The sequence below is a fragment of the Castanea sativa genome, chromosome 5 (assembly GCF_040712315.1).
Source record: "Castanea sativa cultivar Marrone di Chiusa Pesio chromosome 5, ASM4071231v1".
In the NCBI taxonomy this organism is placed as follows: Eukaryota; Viridiplantae; Streptophyta; class Magnoliopsida; order Fagales; family Fagaceae; genus Castanea; species Castanea sativa.
The window spans coordinates 30,296,458-30,307,775 of NC_134017.1; positions in this window are offsets into that span (position 1 = coordinate 30,296,458).

Consider the following 11,318-nt stretch of genomic DNA (forward strand, 5'->3'; position numbering starts at 1 on the left):
GATAATAAATTTTCCTTATGTACAAGGTATGTATACTACATCTCAAAACTATTTATTTTTGTTTCATAAGATGAGTAAAGATCATTGGAAATTTTAGATATGCTTAGTTATATAAATTGTTGAATTTTATTAGTCTATTTCCACTCTAACAATAGTTCAACTCAATTGGGTCCAACTAAGGACTGTATTATCAATTCCAAAAATGAGTCACAATCTCATCAAGCAACCTTCAAATAAAAATGAGAATTGGAAAGTAAGAGTCAGACTTTCTAGAATGTGGGAAGCTGTCAACCGAAAAAACCTTGAACTAATCAGTTTGGACATGGTTCTTTATAGATGAAGAGGTTAGATTTGAATTGAGAATCTATTTTTCATATATTCTTTACTCGACTCACACCTTAAAACTAAAATTGTGACTAACAAATTACTTATTTAACTAGCAGGATGATACTATACATGCTACAATTCAAAAAAACAATGTTAAGAAGTTTCAGTCACAACTACGAGAAGGACAATTATATTCATTGTCCAATTTTTGAGTAGATACTTACAAGGAAAAAGATAGCTATCAGCCTATAAGTAAAGAGAAGAAAATAAACTTTCTATGTACAAAAGTTATTGAAGAGCTAAAAGGGGTTGAAGTTATTGTCTCTCAGCATAAATTTGAATTTGTTGATTACCAAACAATTGTGGATCGCTTTGACAATAACAAACAATTGAAAGGTAGCCTAAAAAGTCTCAAATTTATTTTAAAATAATTATGTTTCAAATTACTTAATCAACTATATTAAAAAGTCTCTCTGTCGCTAAAAAAGTAGTCTTTTCTGCTTCTCTTAGGTTGCAGAAGTTTTGTCCCTTCCCGGAATGAGAGTTTGTTCTTGTGTAATTTTGTTGTTTTCTGGGAGTGTAAAGCATACTCCTAGAGCTAGTGGGGTTTTTTTTTCCTAGGGTTTTGGGAAACAAATATTCCTATACTCTCCTTCCATTATCTTGTGCTCCTATTAGTAGTGAGAATGTTGCAATTGACTAGGAGTTGGGGAAATCTTTCACTTTTAGATAAGCAATGCCAGGATTTCATCCTCGCTGAGGACCACAGGAAAGGGGAATTTGTAATTGCTGCTAAGTTCCTAACCTCACGCTTTCTTCGAATGGAAGCGTAGCAAGAACTTTCAAACAGTTATGGCACTTTAACAACAGCTTTAGAATCCGCAATCAGGGGAACAATATCGTATTCTTTGTTTTTGATAACTTAGCTGATGTCAACAAAATCCTCAAGAGCCAACCTTGGAGCTTTGACAAACACTTGATTTTTATGCAAAGATACGCTAATGATGTTCCTGTCAATGAGTTCGTTTTTAACAAAGTTCCATTCTGGGTGCAAGTCCATGATATCCCTAGCAGTTTTTTAACGAGAAAGGTTGTAGAGAAGCTTTGTGATACAGTGGGCGACGTCCAGAAATCAATAGGAGTAGTGGACGATGATGGAGGTAGTTTTTTCCGAGTTCGGGTGATGGTTAATATCACACTCCCACTGTGCAGAGGAATGGTCATCTCTCTAACAAAAAAAGCTGGGTAAATTTCAAGTATGAGCACTTGCCGAATGTTTGTTATTGGTGTGGGAATTTGGAGCACGACAATAGGGATTGTGAGCTTTGGATAGAAAGCAATGGCACGTTGACCACTGATCAACAATAGTTTAGCCCGAATCTGAGTGCACCCCTGTCACGTCCCTGTCAGCTTTTGAAAAAAAAAAAAAATGTTAAGGGCAGATTTTAAGCCCTCCCACGTGCCCCCCACCTAACCCCACTACCCATCACTCTCTACCACTCATTTTCTCTTATTTCTTCTCCCTTTCTGGCCGGCTCTCACCTTTCGTTCTCTCTTTCATTTTTCTTTCTTTTCTCTTCACTTAAGCACACTCATTCCTCACCTCACCCGCCGGCCTCCTCTCCAAAACACACCATCTCACCATCATTTTTCCGGCAAGATCACCGGAAAAATTCTTAGGAACCCATAAGCATCTTCATCATTTTATTTGAGGTAAAAATTTCTAATCTTTTGGTGGGTTTTACACTTTTGCTTGAGGATATTTTTTATCTAAGTTTTGATAATGATACCCATGTGATTTATGTGCATTGGAAGTGATATTTATGTGTTTTTATGTATGGGTTTTGTATTGGTGGAATTTTGATGAGTGGGTATATACATATTTTGTGCTAAAATGGCTATTCAAGGTTTATGTATGGTGGAAAAATTTAGGGGTTTTAAGATATAATGTATGATGGTTGGTAAATTTAATTTTGCCATTGTCATTGGGTTTATTTGGAGTTAGTGAAATTCTAAATTTCTTGTCTTGGAGGATATGTTGATTTTTGCCTACATGGGTCTCTTGATGATGTAGTGTAAATCTTATGAAAACTAGTCATAATGTTGGAGATATTATGAAATGGGTTAACTCTATAAATTGGAGTTGATACCTTGTGAATAAATTTGTTGAGAAACTTTGGGAATGGTATGTATTATTATTGATGAGGTTAAATAGTATGCTTGCCTAATTAAGTGTTTATTTGGCAAATCCTAAATTTTGGTTAGATACAATTTCAAGTTTTAGACTTATTGTGATAGGTTTACTTGATATTGTTTAGGTTCTAGCTAATCTCCTTGGAGCTTGGAGAGTTAGGCTTTTGTGGTTGCGAGATAAGTAGCTTCTTAATGGGATATTTTTGGAAAATTTTCATATTTCACAAACGATGTTTTTGGGTCAAACGCATTTTGGAAAATTATGTATGAATATACGTTTTCTTAAAATTGTCGTGTTGTGACCCTATTACATATTACTATATATAAAAATGCATCATATTTGGTATTGCATTTGGGGAAATGTATGAATTGTTGACATGGAAAAATGAGCATCTTTTGTTTAATCTTTGATAAGGAAATTATGGATTCTATGGTATAATAGAAAATTTAAAGATGCTTATCTTGTCTTAGTATTTGAGAAATTGATAAAAAATCTTTGTGGCAAGAATGAAGTTGAAAACCTTACAAACTTTGTGGAAGTAGATTATTTAAGGTTTTTCTAAAACTACTTGGATATAAACTATGTGTTTCAAAGTAATGTAACTTGTGAGCATCATGTAGTTTTAACACCATGCCATGTGTGATTTCCCGGTGATCATTCGATTTGGTTTCATAGTCTTTGTGACAACGGAATCAAATCTAGGTCAGTGCCCTTTCATTTTGGATGACGCGTTCTTCCTTGCTGTCCATAGGGGGAAGAGGTTCCTTGATTGTGTGTGGGTGAGGCTGCTGTCCATGGGGCCAAAAGACCACATGCAAGAGAGGTCCTATTTGACGGGCTCTCTCTACTGCCCATGGGGAGAGAGAAAAACCTTGAGGGTATGGGTGAGGCTGCTGTCCATGGGGCCAAGAGTCTGCATACCAGAGAGGACAATATCATGCCAGTTGTGAATGGGTGGATCCCCTGACCGGTCTATGTGGTAGTGTGATATATTATTGTGATAATTTGTCTTATATTAGATATTATGGCTTTGGAATTTATATTGTTAGTGCTCACAGATTATAGTATATTGTTTCAAGGTAGTTACTTAGAGAAATTTGGTATTTCATTATTTAACCATTCTTGTCATATTATTATTATTGAAGTTGGAACTTGCATTTCCCCCACCCCCATTAATTATGCTACTTACTGGGCCCTGTCTCATCCCATTATTTTTATAAACTTTTCAGAGTAGGCAACAATATTTTGAGACAACTTTTGGTGGCTAATAGTAGTTAGACTAACTATTGATGGAGGCTGAACTTTTGTAATGGAGTTTATTTGATGATGTACATTTTATAATAGGCTTGACTCATTCTTTTGTATATTATAGTGGTTGTGACTATGTTTCCCACTGATGGGACAAGCTGTTGAAATGTAATTATTATTCAGACCTCTATTCTTTTGTGGCCAATGGTCTTTGTAATTAGTGCTTAGAGCTCTGACTTACTTTGAGAGTATATTCAATGAAATTATTAAGATAATTCTTGATGTTGATACTTGATAGAATTTATGTGGATTGAATTATCGAAAAGTAAAAATTTACAGGTACTTGAGATGTCTTTCTCACGCTTTGAACCCTTTGGGGTTTGGGGCATGACAACCCCCATACAAGATGGTGGATAGAGATGTCATCTATGTACCGGGTTTTTTTGAGGGATGAGCTCGTTGTCCTCAAGGCAAACGGCGGTGAGGGTTGTTAAGCATGCCCTGCCGGAGACAGCGACACCTAGAGCGCCCCTAGTGGATGTCGTTCCTGATATGGAAGTGGAGTGGATGGGCAGAAAATTGAATGTTGAAGCCGTTACTAATTAGGAGTCACCATTTAATTCAGGGAAGGAGTCCGTTATGGAGGTTGGCCAAAATCACGCCAACTCAATCTTGAATATCTCGCAATCTTTAACGTTCCCAGCTCATCAAGGCCTGTTGAGGAAAAGATTCCGTTAAGCGCAATAAATATGGGCATTAATTTCGAAGATGCAGCCTTTGATACCAAGATTTTTGGACCAGCTACCACTAGTAGGGTTTCAGAGTTAATGCAAAAAACCCTAGCTGATCCAAACAATGCCAATCATGAGTCCAACCCTACCATCAATGAGCCTTTGATCCAAGCCGTTGATTAGGATGTGATACGGCCTCCCAATCTCAGGTCTTGGAAACGTATCATGCACCAACCAAACCCTAGTGGGGCAGAGACCAAAGACGATTAGGATAGAAAAAGAAAATCACGTACTGGTATGACAGATTAGCCCGGTTTACCTAGCAAGCGCATGCAGGTTCTTCAAGTTGATCTGGACACATCTACTTTAATAGTGGAGGCTGTGGAACAACCCCGCCAGGCACCATGAGTCTTCTAGTATGGAACTGTCGTGGGCTTGGAACCTAGTGACAGAGAAGGAGCTTGGTGAATTTTTTTGGGCAAAAGACCCCTTCGTCATGTTTATTGCCAAAACATGAGAGGACGAAGCTAGGCTAAAAAAAATAAAATGCTTCTAGAAGGACTCAATCAAATTGAATGTGGAAACTTCATCAAAAAACCACTTTGATTGCATCATAGGGAAGGGAAGTGCAGATGCATGGCAGTTTACGGGTTTCTATGGCGAGCCAGTCACCCACAAAAGGTTTGAGTCATGGGACTTACTGCGAAAGCTAAATAGGCAGTTTGGCTTACTTTGGTTGTGTAGTGGTGACTTTAATGAGATAGTGAGAGGATTGGAGAAGGTGGGAGTGAGTAATAGAAGCCATGCACAAATGCAACTATTTAGAGACACTATTGATGAGTGTGGCAACCTAGATATGGGTTTTACGAGACATCCATTTACATGGATTTTTTTTAGTGATGGGCGAACCATTGGGGAGAGATTAGACAGGAGTTTGGCGAACAATGAATGGATGATTTGGTTTGGGGGTTCCACGGTGCATCATCTAAACTGTAGCACTTCAGACCACTCACCCTTTTAGATCTCACCCAAAAATCTGGTTGTGGCCACATCAAACAAGCCATTTCACTTCGAAGAAATGTGGCTTGCCGAGAAGGGGTGTTCAGAAATTGTTAAGGCCGAATGGGGGAAATGCAGAAACAACAACAGTCCATCGGGTATTGTTGGAAAAATTGAGGATTGTGGCAAAGCATAAACACAGTGGAGTTGAAGAAGTTTTAGTAGCATCCTTAGAGAATTGAAACACAAACAAAAGCTATTGGTTCAGGCAGAACTGGAAGCTCATACCACTGGGGTGAACTTTAGGGCCAGAATGCTCAAAAAAGAAGTTAACGATCTCCTTGACAAGGAAACTAGAATGTGGTTTCAACAGTCTCGATCGCTGTGGGCTGTACATGGAAATAAAAATTTGAAATATTTTCACCAGAGGGCAACCTAACGGCTTAGGAGGAACTAGATTGATGGGATCAGGGACTCATCAGGACATTGGTGCTTAGATCCAAGGCAGGTAGCTTTGGAAGTTCTAGGATTCTACGACAACCTTTTCTCCTATCCCTGCACCTGTCAACTCGAAGTGGTATTGAACTCAATCCAATGCATTTTGACTGATGATATGAACAAAAATCTCTCGGTGGATTTTTCAGAGAATGAAGTCTAAGCGGCACTTAGTCAGATGGCCCCTCTGAAAGCACCAGGCCCGGATGGGATGCCCCCTTTATTCTATAAACACTATTGGGACTTGGTTGGTAAGGATATCACTCAAACTATACTTTCATTCTTAAATTCCGCCTCCCTACTGGAACATTTAAACCACACCTTTATCACTTTAATCCCTAAAGTCAAAAATCCAGAATTAGTTTCTGAATATCGTCCCATAAGTCTATGCAATGTTTTGTTAAAATATTCTCTAAGGTGTTGGCAAATAGATTGAAAAAAAATTCTACCTCATATAATCATTGAGCATCAAAGCGCCTTTACAAAAAACAGGTTGATTTAAGATAATATTCTTATAGCTTTTAAGTCCCTTCATAGCATGAAAAATAATAATTATTCCAAGAATGGTTTCATGGCTCTTAAGCTTGATATGAGTAAGGTGTATGACCGTGTGGAGTGGTCGCTTTTAGAGGCTATAATGAGGAAATTAGGGTTTAATGAGCAATGGATATCACTTATGATGCTATGTATCTCAACTGTATCTTATTCCATCCTAATCAATGGTGCACCGACGGGGTTCATTAAGCCTATGAGGGGAATAAGGCAAGGAGACCTTCTCTCCCCGTTCTTGTTTTTATTATGCACCGAAGGTCTCCATGCTTTACTCACCCAAGCAGCTTTGAGAGGGGATATACATGGTTTCTCTCTTAGTAGGAGGATCCCCTCACTATCCCATCTGTTGATTGCAGATGATAGTTTGTTGTTTTGTAGGTCCAATGTCGAGGAGTGCCAGAAAGTAATGGAAGTATTGCAAATACATGAGGTGGGTTTGAGTCAACAAATAAACAAGGCAAAAACCACAGTTTTCTTTAGCAAATCCACCAACGAAGAGCAGAGGCAAATGATTAAAAATTGTTTGGGTGTGGAAGAGATTTTGAGTTATAAGAAGTATTTGGGGTTGCCATCCTTGATGGGTAGAAACAAAAAAAGTAGCTTCAACTACATAAAGGAGCGAGTGTGGAGAAAGCTTCAAGGTTGGGAAGAAAAACTACTTTCTCAAGTAGGTAGAGAGATCTTGATAAAGGCGGTGGCCCAAGCCATTCCCTCTTATACCATGAATTGCTTTAAGCTCCCTAGTGGATTGTGCAATGAGATTAAGGGGCTTATTAGAAAGTTTTGGTGGGGCCAAAGGGGAGATAGGAGGAAAATACATTGGGTGAGATAGGAGGAGCTTTGTAAACCTAAGAGTGAGGGTGGTATGGGCTTTAAGGATTTAGCACTATCCAATGATGCTTTTTTAGCAAAACAAGCTTGGAAATTACTCCAAAATACAAACTTTCTCTTCTATAGAGTTTTTAGATACAAGTTCTTTCCTCATTGGTCCATCATGGAGGCATTGTAGTGCCAATCGGGTTCATACGCATGGAGGAGCATCTTAATAGGTAGAGAGGTGCTACAAGAAGGGATGCGATGGAGAGTGGGAGCAGGTGCAAAGATTCGTATCTGGTCTGACCCTTGGTTACCATCTGAGTTCCTACCATTCATTACCTCCCCATCAGTAAGTGAGTTTGAAGATGCGCAAGTGGAAGCCCTTATCAATTCAGACACCAACCCTTGGAACACTCCTCTGTTATAGAGCCTTTTCCTCCCAAGAGATATTGCCTTGATAGAGTCTATTCCACAAAGCACCAGACCAGCCAAAGACAAGCTCTTTTGGCCCTTCACTCCAACGGGTTTATACTTTGTTAAGTCGGGGTATTGATTTCTTTGCAAATCTTAGAGCTTCGATGACCATTCATACCAACCGAGTAGCGATGATATATGGAAGAAGGTGTGGGGGTTAGCAGCGTAGCCAAAGATTATGAATTTTTTGTGGCGAGCAATTAAAGACACCATTCTGATCAAAATTAATCTCAAATGACGAAGAGTAATTCCGAATGACTGTTGTGATCATTGACATAGCACACCAGAAGATACCTTACATGTGTTGTGGTCATGCCCCTCCCTGTCACTGGTATGGACTCAAGATCAATGCTGGAGGAGCCGTTCTACCATGATATTTCAGAGTTTTAGGGACTTGGTTGAGCACATCATTGCGGAAGGTCTGGATTTGGCTACCTTTGCTACTACAGTGTGGATGGTGTGGTACCGTAGGAATGCATTGAGAACTACCAATAAACTCTTCCCGATACAGCAAGTGCTTCCTGAGGTTCGGCCAGTCTGAGCTGCATATGTCCACTCCATCCCACCAAAACCCCTTCATCCACCCACTCAAGGTTTAGAATAGGTCATCTGGAAACCCCCTCCCTGGTCGAGACTCAAAGTAAACTTTGACGGGGATGTCTTTAGAAATGACAATACAGCAGGGGCCAGAGCTGTGATTCGTGATGATAAAGGCTTCATGGTAGCTGTAATGGCTGAAAAAATCCCACTCCCCTATTTGGTCACTACAGTAGAAGTTCTTGCAGCGATAAAAGTCTTGAGATTTGCTAGTGAAACTGGTCTTGCATCTTTCATCCTTGAGGAGGACTCTGAGATCACCATTGATGCTCTGGTAAGGGAAGACACGGGGTATGCTGAGTTTGGCAACTTGATAGAAGAAGCAAAGTTGTTGTCAAGTCAGTTTGTTGATGTGAGTTATAGTCATGTTAGGAGACAGGGTAATTGTGCCGCCCATAACACTGCTAGACATGCAAGACATGTCAGCGAGTCTTTGATGATGGAATAGAGTGTGCCATATTTATTTTGTTTGACAAGGAAGCTGAAAAATTACTTCACACAATAGCAAGAGAACTATCAAACAAATATGCAACTATAAGACTATATAATTAGCATATATAATCTTTCATTTAATTTGAAAATAAAATATGCAAAATTATATTTAATATTTTATTAGATGAATGCAAATTCCACCCTACCAAATGAAATAGAAAAGCTCATTGGAAAAACATTTGTGTTCCAACTAAAGCTTAACGACTCTAATTGGAAGGAAGGATGGGAATTCTATACAATTGAAAAGGTGTTTGACAACATTTCAAATGACGAAATCACAATGAAACTTGATCATATTACAATAGTAAGCTGTCAACTATTACAAACTTAAGATTATTTGCAAATCCAAATATTATTTTTTAATCCACATACTGTGTTTTAGGAACCACTGCAAAATGATGAAATCAAGGAAAGTCCACATCAGAGTTCTGACAAAAACACATTTGAAGTTTTTGATACAAAACCATCCACAAGCGCAAATAATGATCCAAGTGACCCACCAAAAAAGAAAAAGAAAAAGACAATGGTGATATCACAACAGTAAACTTTCTACTTCTACATTTATTTGCAAATTCATTCAAAAAAATATCTACTATGTACTTTAATAAACATTCTTTGGTGTAGGAAGCATCGGAGGACTATGAAGTCAGGAAAAACGCAAACCAAACTTCTGAGAAAAACAAATTTAAAGTTCTAGATACAAAACCATTAACAAACACCGATAATGATGAAAGTAGATCAAAACAAGAACACAATAATGGTGCCGTCTCATCAATGAGTTCTGCCTCTAATGTTGAAGATGAGGAACCTAGTAACATGTTCCTTCAAGATCTAATCAATCGTCAAAAAGCTACAAAACACAAGTCATCAAAGGAGAAGAAGCTTCAAAGATGCAAATGATATTGGACTTTTATATTTTCTTGCCTTTATGAACTTATTTCAAGGTTCTATTATATCTTCATATTGTGTCAAAAAATTCAAATAAAATACTTTGCTTCATTAATAATAAAAGCTTTTTGGAAAATCAAATTGGTGTCCAATTAAGCACTAGCACCACTAATATCAATACCAGCCAGCAACTATAGCTACTCCTATTACATGAAATTCACTCATTTAAGTTTAATTACAAAGTGACCCGCTTTTGCTCATGGGAACCTTACACTAACAAAGAAGATGCAATCAACTTTATCAATACCAAAGTTATTCCTCACCCATGGTTCAGGGCAATTTGCCTTAATGGTCAGCCCATTGGTGCCATTTTAGTGACCAAAAATTCAGATAATGATAAGTGTAGAGGTGAACTTTGCTATGTTTTGGGTTCCAAGTACTGACGCAGAGGGATTGCAACGAAAGCAGTTAAACAGGTGGCGAATACTATATTTGTTGAATAACCACACTTGGAAAGGCTTGAAGCTATAGTTGATGCAGAAAATGTGGGCTCCCAAGGGTGCTAGAGAAGGCTGGGTTCCACAGGGAAGGTGTTCTAAGGAAGTATATGATTTTGAGGGGAAAACTTGAGACCTGGTGATGTTTAGTCCTCTTTCTTTTGATCCCAAAAGTTGACAATTTGTTCAAAGTTTTTGTTTTTGTTTTAGTTTGTATGTGATTTATGAATCTTAAGCCACCTACTGGCAGAAAACGTTGATTAAAATTCTATTCAAATGCTTTGAATGTTCTCTCTTGTCATATAGAACATTCTTGAGATTATAAAAATCTGTATCCATAGCATAATATATATATATATATATATAAATGTTATTCCTACCATAATCTTTCTATAAGATAGCAGCAGATTAATCGTAAACATAGAAAATTAGTTCAATGCCAGGCCATCTAGCATATAAAATTTGTATTGGTTGAAGTTCAAGATACATTTAACATATAATAAAATGCACATATAATTGAGAATTTAACTTAATTGAGGAACCATGTGTTTATGGTATTACACTGTATAATGACACCTAAATTAGCTCTCTTGGCCTCCCTCTACCCTTCTTTAAAAGGGGAATATCAATGCTTTCTACAGAACTGAAAGGGGAATATCAATCTATTTTGCCATGACTATCACCAAAATCAAAATATTTTTCTTCAGTAACTGAAATGGATATCAAACATTTTTCCAGCTATTTCAAATTTATTAATAATTGATTCATAAGTTGATACAACTTATGCAGCTTCTGTTTTTGGATAGCTCTCTTTTGGTTTCTGCTTGAAATATTTAATGTTTGGACTATCATCAATACATATGTTGCAGGTGAACTTCTATCTTCTCACATTCTCTCTACACTACTTTAAACAACTGAAAAGGAGGCTGGAGCCAATTGTATGGCACAGGTTTGTCAACATAAACATATGGCTATTTATTAAATAGGTTAAATGTCCACAACTGTTAT